This window comes from Balaenoptera acutorostrata, chromosome 4 (genome assembly GCF_949987535.1).
Source record: "Balaenoptera acutorostrata chromosome 4, mBalAcu1.1, whole genome shotgun sequence".
NCBI lineage: Eukaryota > Metazoa > Chordata > Mammalia > Artiodactyla > Balaenopteridae > Balaenoptera > Balaenoptera acutorostrata.
The window spans coordinates 64,487,865-64,496,260 of NC_080067.1; the positions used below are offsets into that span (position 1 = coordinate 64,487,865).

The following is an 8,396-nucleotide window of genomic DNA, read 5'->3' on the forward strand; positions in this document are numbered from 1 at the left end:
GAATAAGATAAACACACCAATAGATAAATGATAAAAGAATGAGAAAAGATGATTCACCAAAGAAGACAATTCAAATTCCAATAAACAGAAAAAAAATGTTCAATCCCACTAGCAATTTAAAAAGTTCTTTCATTTAAAAAATAAATTTCACCAAAACAAATAAAATACCTTGTTTTGTTGATAATATCCAGTGCTGATTTGGTTTACTGGAAACTGGTACTCATACACTTTTGACAGAAATTGAATTTTTCATTTATTAAATTCACAAAAGTTTTAAAAAATAACATGCTCAACTTACGCAAAGGGGATTTGAGAAGTATATTCTTGCATTATATTTGTGGAAGTATAAAGTGCTACAACTCTTGCAGAATTTGGAATTAAATTCTAAACAGGTCAAAAATGCCTATATTCATTGACAGCTAGGTTACCAAAGAAGACAACAAAAAAATGCAGACAAAAATCTGTTAGTTAAATAAAATTATGTAATAGCCCTAAGTTAGAAACAACCTAAGCATCCAAAAATAGTAAATGGTTTGATAAATTATTGTAAGATCATTCACCTGAATATTTGGCTGTCATTAAAAATTACGCTTATAAAAATATTTGTCATGAGGAAGGACTAATATGTTATTAAATGAAATGTTTATCAAATCTTAGCAAATACAATATGATCTCAGTTTTATAAAAAAATATGGATATGTATAGAAATATTCAAATGTCTTTGGAATATGGAAAGAAAGAAGATTTTCATTTTTCAATTTATATCACTGTATAATTCTCAAATATTCTACATTGAGCAACTCAAGTATTTTCTTATTTAAGAATGTTTTGAAATATTTTGTATTTTCAAAATCCTTGTCCTTTTGTAAGAAACAAACTCTTCTCTGCTTCATTCATGGATGTACATACTGAGGAGTTTTATGGAGATCATAAGAATACACTACAAAAATATATATTATATCTAAAGTACAACAACAACAAAAGTTTTACATACCTACAATTGACTAAAGAGAAGTTATATATGGAAATCATATCTTTAATACTACCAAAAATGTATAAGATCTGAAGCCTGTTTTAAAAAGTCTTACATACCTGTAGCTGATTAAATGCACTAAAGAAATCCTAATGTTTACTGAGCACCTACATACTCATAAGTGAATCATTTTCAAACACGACCTTATTCAATCCTCCTGATAAATGTGAGTAAGGTATTATTCCATTTTTACAAAAGAAGAAACTGAGGCTTAAGTGAGGTTATGTACCTACACAGCTAGGTAACGTTATAGCCAAGTTTCAAATCTAAGTCTGTTAGACTCAAAAGTTCCTAGCTTTTCACAACTCTATTCATGCTGCTCTTCAAGCAATTTACAGGGAAACAACTGATCAATTAAATGATGAATTAATTCAAAGCAAACAGTCTATAGGAAAAGCAAGCTATAGTTTTTGAGGAATAGCATGTGACCGATTTATTTGCAAAACTTTAGCTTTTTGCCTGAATTATCCTGATAATTTAATTCATCTTCTATTTTCAATTTAGATTAAGTTTCTTCTCAGCCTACAACCCTTAGAACTGATAGGAAGCTGTGTCTACAAAATGCCAACCATGCTGTGACCTTAAACTGTCTAAAAGAATAGATGCTTCTTTTTTCATTCAGGTGTTAGACTTTAAGCAGATGCCTGGGGAGTAATGGCACACTAATTATTTGTCTTCCATGGGATTTCTTGGCTTAAACCACCATTGCCAAGGTAAAAAACAAGACATCTAAGAAACTTCAGCTAGTTAAGTATTTTTATAAACAGAGGATCAGCTATCATGATTCAAGTAGCTCACTGATCTCAAACTATATATATATATTTTTTTTTTACCATGGAATCTATATGGTCTGTATTTATTAATCCAACACAAATTTATCTACAGTGTGCCAAGAATTTTCTTAGGCAAGAGGATTCTGAGATATTTTGAATCAAAATACAGAAAGTTTTGTTTTGAAAACAACCCAGCTGTTAGCTCTTTGAAAAAAATTTAGTTGGAGAGCCTCTGATTCTCACTTGCTGGACCACACAAGGTCAGTCTTTTGACTACTCTATACTTTAGATTCCCTATTTATAACTAAACAAATTTGCAACACATACCAAAGAAATCCTGTATGATTTACAGTTGTTCAAGCAAACAAGAAAACTCTGCTTCAGTTTCTATGAGCTATCAAAAGGATAAAGACAAAAAGCCTGTCTATCTCAAATCAATCAGGTTTTGAACGGCATCTTTTCAACATAATACAATAAAGACATATATAAAAGACAAAGACAAAATACACCTTCCCATTCTAAAACATTTCCTTTAGTCCATATGTACTTTAAATAATCTTGTATTAAGTTTCTACTGCAACTTTCAAAGTTCAGAGTAAATCCATCCTGGCACAGTGTTTGTTCTAAGAAGTCAACAGCAGCAGGATTAGGAGCATAATATAGTAGTTTCACTGTTATTTCCAGAGTCTATAAAAATCCCAATGCTCTTGCCAGGCAAGTAAACACTGAGGCTGCAAGGTAACAAATTGTCTCAAGCTTGTTAGACGCCATTAGCGTTTTTTTGTTTTTTTTTTAATTTTATTTATTTATTTTATTTATGGCTGTGTTGGGTCTTCGTTTCTGTGCGAGGGCTTTCTCTAGTTGTGGCAAGCGAGGGCCACTCTTCATCGCGGTGCGCGGGCCTCTCACTGTCGCAGCCTCTCCTGTCGCGGAGCACAGGCTCCAGACGCGCAGGCTCAGTAATTGTGGCTCACGGGCCCAGCTGTTCTGCGGCATGTGGGATCTTCCCAGACCAGGGCTCGAACCCGTGTCCCCTGCATTGGCAGGCAGATTCTCAACCACTGCGCCACCAGGGAAGCCCATTAGCGTTTTTAAATAAGCAATTTCAGTGTCAATTTTGTTACCGGTCTCTGAAATATAACTCTGGTTTTGGTTTCATTTTTGGTAAATTCTGTGGTTGCTTCCATAAGTTTCTTTTCTTGATCTGTAAACATATCTGTTACTCTGCTCCTTTCTAGGTTGATATCCAGTTTATTATCTGCTCTGATTCGACTGGGTTTATTTATCAGTTGTTGCTTAACTTGTTCTAATTCAATTTTCATTTTCTGGTTCTCTGCTCGCAGATTTGCAAATTCACTTCTCTCTAGGATGACCGTGTCTTTCCTGATGGAGTCCAAATGAGTCATTAACTGTTGTACTGTTATTTCCTGTTGAACTTGAGTGACCATCTCCTTATAGATAGTATCGAGGCTGACATTTGATAAAGTGGTTAATGCTGATACAATTGTTTCTGCTTGTGCTTTGTCAAATCCATGAGTTTCCAAGTCCTGAACCAATGCACGGGTATCAAAAGTTAATTTCCTTTGTCCTAAAGGAGTTATGTCCACTCGCCTCATATATTATCCTTCCTTGGTTGTGGTGGTGAAGAGATCTCTCCGCACGGCCGGGGAAATAACGCCCGCGGGGAGTTGAAACCCGGAGGCCCCCGCTGCCTTCAGAACGCAGGAGCTGCCAAACCCAGTGCCTCCACATGTCCTCGGCTTTGCAGCTGGCGAGGGAGGGCAAACGCTCAAGCTCTGCATTCTTTTTGATACATTTGACAAAACGCTATTGCTAGTAAATTCCACCTCACTAGTGAATTCCACCTTGCAAGTTTCAGAATAGATTTATTTTAAAGGCATCATAACACCATATAATTACACACTGAATTTTAAAATTAATAATGCTGGATACACAAATAGTATTTTTCATCCAGTTCTCTCAAGGAGAGAACAACACTTTGTCATTAAACTTTGACAGGAGGAGAGATGACCCCATTTGAAAATCGCTGTGGACGGACCTGAAAATAATACTTGCCTCTGGTATCTTACAGCAGCAAATTTCCAAAATCATTTGTATGCCTTTTAGTTGTGATGCTAGGTTTTGTTTGCTTGGTATTCTTTTCCAACATCCATTTTGAACGTGAGCATAAGTATGTTTGCTACCTTTGTCTGAAAGATTTCTCCCAAAGAGAAAGAAAAATGGCTAGTTTGGATTCAGGGCAAAGATGAGGGCAAAAAAGAGGTATGTGTCTCCTTTCCCCATTCCACCATACTTTCCTAAGACAGCTCCACTTTCACCCCACACATACACCACAAATACTTATTTGTAATGTTATTTGTATTAATAACTTATACTATCAAGATGCTGTTTTTAAAACTCCATTTAGTTATGTACAAAGCTTATATCAAAACTATGAAGATCTTAACAACAGAAACTAATGAGCATATTTAATTTTTCAGAACTAGGTTAAATGCTATTTGAGTATGATAACCAATCCTCCCCAACACAGGATGCAATTCTCTTTAAAAAAAAAATCTGTTTATCAGTATATTTTATGAAATGGCTTGGGAGTGTTCTTTATTTTATCTTTTACAATATGAGCTGCATTTGAAGTTGCTTTTCAAAATAGTGCTTTGATAACTCTTTTAACACTATAGAATGAAAGGGTAGAGCCTCATCAATACTTACTCAGGCTTCAAAGACATGGTAACCAGATATTCTAAGAAACTTGTGATCATACTTGAGCAAAGTAATATTAACAGAAATTAGTCTTCAGTTATTGGGAACTTTGGACTTCAAAACACTCAAGAAATAAAAACTTTTCACCTGTCCTTAAAACCGAGAGGTCAAGTATTCATTGGCCAATAAAGACGCCCCCTCATCAGCTAGAAAACACTCATTGAAATCCAATTAACTCTTTCACACAGACAGCCTTCATTTTCTATTTTATCAGAAAGTTAAGTTTGCCATTCTATACTCCAATAAAAGTTAAGTTGTTTTGATCTGATAATTGTAAGATGTACTGTATGTATCTTAATTTGTAAGTTTTTAATGCTAAAGCTCAAAGCTGTTCAGATTTAACAGGAGTGCTGGAAATGAGGTACAAAATGCTGGAATTCAAATTAACCAATAAATATATTTTAATATATATCAGCAGGACTCTAGAGGATTCCATTAATGTTGAAAAATAGAAAGGATTTAGGTTAATTTGGTAAGAAGGCAGGTCAGAACGTTTACAACAGTGGTATAGAATTGTATAGAGATGCAAAATTTTTCAAGAGAGCAGAATTTTTTCAAAAACGCTGACTCTAGCTGTCACAGTCCTGCCTTGGCTAAATCCAGTGGAGAGATAGGAGGACTTTCTAATTTGCTTTCCCTCTATTTTAATAATAGCTGTGCATAAGTAATTTATGAAAGGCCAACCAGGCAGTGGGCAACAGAAAATTAAACTCATTTTATCTGAAAGCAGGTGGATTTCTATATATCATTAGCATGCATAGAATTCTCACAATGTTATTTCTCATACTGATGGAATGTAACCAAATAATATATGAGTTTTTTGCTTATGCACGAGTGAAATTTTTAGATAAACGTGCCAGCCCCAATGGCAATTTTCTGCAAAACGAAAACTAATTCTGCGAAGCTTCTTATTACTGGAAAGACTCATTTGGCTTGCATTAGAGACTGACATAAGTGACTTTAGGATTTTACTAACAGATTAGATGAGATTTGCCACATACTGTAATATCATTAGAGAATGGAACAGCACTGGAACGCTTTGGGGCACTTATTAAGGGTACCGGCACAAGTGAATTGTTTTCCTTTATGACACAAGCTTTTGAATTTTTTCTCTGATTAGAATGCTTTATTTTTATGGATTTTTTTTTCTGACATTTAAAACAACTTTTATTTTACACTCCCCAAAACTGCACACAAATTACGTTTTGCATGATTCAGCTCAGTGTTACTAAATGCATTATCTGTGCCTTATTTCATGAATATCACCTAGGCAGAGGGTAGATATGTATTAAGAAAGCAGCTTACACGATACTAAAATCAGAGCTCCTCTAACAGAATATTATCCTAACTTACAGCAAAGACTAATCTTCATGGCTCTGAGGAATTTTTGCTATCAGTACCTTTCACTAACTCAATGTTTGTGTGGGTTCTATTCTTAGCCTCTAACAAGATCTTAAAATGGGATCATGAAAAATGGTTATAATATGAATACACCTATTGTTCTGTTAAACTTGCATCCTAAAATCCATTCAAGTATATGAAATATTATCACCTTTTTATTCTGATGCATCTTCCCTTATCAAAAACTATGTATCAAGCAAAATATTTCTTGCTAAGGTAGGCAGAAATGTAGGGTGAAGACGGAAATGCTTGTCACTTTATAAAAGAAGCTTTGGGAAAAGCTGGGGGTATCAGGAGAATGATTTTGTGCTCAATATTTTTTCCTTTCTGAGTTATCTTTTCCTGATATAAGTTTTTACCTCTTCCTGGATATGGAGAGGGTTTTTTCCCCTTCTTTCTAAAAGTTCTTTTACATTTCATCATCAGAGAAGGAAATTGAGAAAAATGTACTACACACCAAGTTACCTAGAGAAGAGCAGCCATAGGAATGAGGTGGGAGTGTGCGTTCAGTGTCCCAGTCTACAGAGTGGTGAGGTTAAGGGTTGTGGAGTCACGCCAATGGGAGGTTGATCCCCACCTCTGCTATTTTACTACCTGTCTGACTTTAGGCAAATGAATTCCCTTCTCTGAGTTTTTATTTCCTCACCTATTTGATGGGATCACGATAGTACTGACTTCGAAGTTTCTCTCTGAAGATCACATGCAACTGGATCACCCTCCTATTCATATTTTATCTCTACAGTGGAAGGGAGGCTCCTGCAAAGAGGGTGACCCAATGGGTTGAGAATCATATCAGACCAATTCTGGTAGATGTTCCAGATTTTTACAAGAACTCAAGATTGTATTAGTTAAAAAATAGAATGTGAAAATAATTAATGAGACAGTCCTCCATGAATGATCCTGACTCTTCAATCTAGGAATGACTGAAGTCAGTCACTATTACGCTCAAAAGTCACCTCTTCTGAGAACTGGGTTGAGGTGAGTTAGTCACAGCCATCTGTGTGTCCCTAATGCTATTTTAATTAGTGCACTTATCACCCTGCATGGGTATTATTTCCTTAAATATGTTCCTCTGAACTCCTTGAGGGCAGGGACTTTGTCTTTTCAACTTCTTAACTTTCTCTGCCAGCACATTACTCGATATATAGATGTCATTAAAATGAGTGTCTATGAAGAAACAGACTCACAGACATAGAGAACAGACTTGTGGTTGCCAAAGGGGGCAGGGGGAGGGAAGGACTGGGAATTTGGGATTAACAGATATAAGCTATTATATATAGGATGGATAAACAACAAGGTCCTACTGTATAGCACAGGGAACTATATTCAATATACTGTAATAAACCATAATGGAAAAGAATACGAAAAAGAATATATATATGTACAACTGAATCACTTTGCTGTACAGCAGAAATTAATACAACATTGTAAATCAACTATACTTTAATAAAATAAATTTTTTAAAAAATGAGCCTTCAAGGACTTCCCTGGTGGTGCAGTGGTTAAGAATCTGCCTGCCAGTGCAGGGGACATGGGTTCGATCCCTGGTCCGGGAAGATCCCACATGTGTCGTGGCAACTGAGCCCGTGCGCCACAACTACTGAGCCTGCACTCTAGGGCCTGCGAGCCACAACTACTGAGCCTGTGCACGTAGAGCCCGTGCTCTGCCACAAGAGAAGCCACCGCAATGAGAATCCCGTGCACCACAACGAAGAGTAGCCCCCACTCGCCGCAACTAGAGAAAGCCCACACACAGCAACTAAGACCCAACGCAGCCATAAATAAATAAATAAATAAATAAATTTATTTTTAGAAAATGAGCCTTCTGAGTACTTGTAAAAATGTTTGAAACCTGAAAAAAAATTTCATTACAAAAAACTTTAAAAGTAAATTAAATGCTTAATTAAATTTCCACAAACTGTCACCATCATATCTTCTTCACTACCTGTGAAATTTAATATTCATAAAACATCATTACATTAAAAAAAGAGTAAGATATTTTCTTATCACCCAAATTTCTGAGACTGCACAATGATTACCAAGTAATTATAGGCAATGTTAAAATAAACAAGCTATACATAGCTAAAAATTTTTGGACATAAAAGTATTACAATCCTTTTAAATTATTGTTGCAGGAAAAAATATATATGGTTGAAGTGGGATGTCAGTACAATTCGATATGATATGATGTTGGATAGGGTCTATAAAAGTGTTAGGCCCGGGACCTTGGAGGTCTTTAACAGCCTGATAACAGTGGAAGAGTAGGCCAGAATTTAAACAGGCTGGCTGAAGCATGGTGAGACTAATCAAGAAAAGCTTCTTAGTAGAGGTTTCCCTGATATGCAGTATAAAGGTGGGGAGGGAGAGATGGTTTGGAGAAGGGGCGTTATGCCTCACCAGAACTAATC

The 8,396-nt window shown here is 35.7% G+C and overlaps 1 pseudogene; it reads right to left on the bottom strand.

The window, feature by feature from the left end:
• Positions 1–2,480: 2,480 nt before the first annotated feature.
• On the bottom strand, positions 2,481–3,558 carry LOC102997674 (coiled-coil domain-containing protein 90B, mitochondrial-like; annotated as a pseudogene).
• Between the last annotated feature and the right edge of the window lie 4,838 nt (positions 3,559–8,396).